This window comes from Aquarana catesbeiana, linkage group LG04 (assembly GCF_042186555.1).
Source record: "Aquarana catesbeiana isolate 2022-GZ linkage group LG04, ASM4218655v1, whole genome shotgun sequence".
Lineage (NCBI taxonomy): Eukaryota > Metazoa > Chordata > Amphibia > Anura > Ranidae > Aquarana > Aquarana catesbeiana.
Window position 1 is genome coordinate 54,400,468 of NC_133327.1, and position 1,521 is coordinate 54,401,988.

The window sequence follows — 1,521 nt, forward strand, 5'->3', positions numbered from 1 at the left end:
ACAGGGCTTATAATAGATACCTTAACCCAATAGATGGCGATGTGTATTCTGAGTCTGCAACATTCATTCACAGGGCTGACAATAGAAATTTAAAACCAATAGATGGCGCTGTGCATTCTGAGTCTGCAACATTCATTCACAGGGCTGACAATAGAAATTTAAAACCAATAGATGGCGATGTGTATTCTGAGTCTGCAACATTCATTCACAGGGCTGACAATAGAAATTTAAAACCAATAGATGGCGCTGTGCATTCTGAGTCTGCAACATTCATTCACTGAGCTGACAATAGAAATTTAAAACCAATAGATAGCGCTGTGTATTCTGAGTTTGCAACATTCCTTCTCAGGGCTGACAATAGAAATCGAAAACCAATAGATGGCGCTGTGTATTCTGAGTCTGCAACATTCATTCACAGGGCTGACAATATAAATCGAAAACCAATAGATGGGGCTGTGTATTCTGAGTCTGCAACATTCCTACACAGGGCTGACAATAGAAATCTAAAACCAATAGATGGCGCTGTGTATACTGAGTCTGCAACATTCCTACACAAGGTGTAGGATGTGTATACTGAGTCTGCAACACTCCTTCCTATAGCTGACGCTTGAAATCTAAAACCAATAGATGGCGCTGTGTGTACTAAGTCTGCAACATTCCTTCCTAGGGCTGACACTTGAAATTTAAAACCAATAGATGGCGCTATGGAGTCTGCTACATCCCTTCCTAGGGCTGAAACTAGAATTCTAAAACCAATAGATGGCACTGTGTGTACTGAGTTTGCAACATTCGTGAACAAGAAAGCCAACAGATAATATAATGACCAATAGATGGCGCTGTGTACTGCACCATTACTACCGCTGTTCATACAGTTGCTAGAATTGATGACACTATACACAACATACCTATTGCTAACATTCACATTGCTACAAAATTACATATAATGCTGCTAAACAGAAATGGCCATTTCTTTTTTCATTGCAACTTTTCTATTATCTGTGTTAAATTATCCCATTGATAAATCCACCTGGAATTAAGCCTATGCATATTTTCCCCTAATGCGTTTTTACTGAAATGTGTTGATGTGTATGAATACGCCTCTGCACCTTTTCAACATGGGTTGCACTCAGCTTTGTATTAGAATTTTTATTATTTTTTTTTTTTTTTGGACAGAGCAAGCTCTTCTTCCATCTCCCTGTTCTAAAAATCCATTTAATATATGGTCCCCAGATAGGGGAAGTATCAGATATTAAACTGATAAAAACAGCTTTTTTGATTGAAAATGTATACTTTATTTTGCATTAAAATATACAAAAAATAAATACTTTGACAGGGTACATTCCACCCTGTACTGCGATGCAGCACATAAATACACTACATGACAATACAGTTTCAAGCATACAATAAATTACATTCATCCTGCGGTATGATGCCTGATGTGTTGTGCAGAGTAATGGTTCCCTCGAAACATCACATCATGCATGACGCTGCATTACCCCGAAGGCATTTTACGAAATACAT

The 1,521-nt window shown here is 38.0% G+C and overlaps 1 pseudogene; it reads right to left on the reverse strand.

Annotated features, from left to right (window-relative positions):
• Positions 1-1,156: 1,156 nt before the first annotated feature.
• Positions 1,157-1,288, reverse strand: LOC141141947 (U2 spliceosomal RNA; annotated as a pseudogene).
• Between the last annotated feature and the right edge of the window lie 233 nt (positions 1,289-1,521).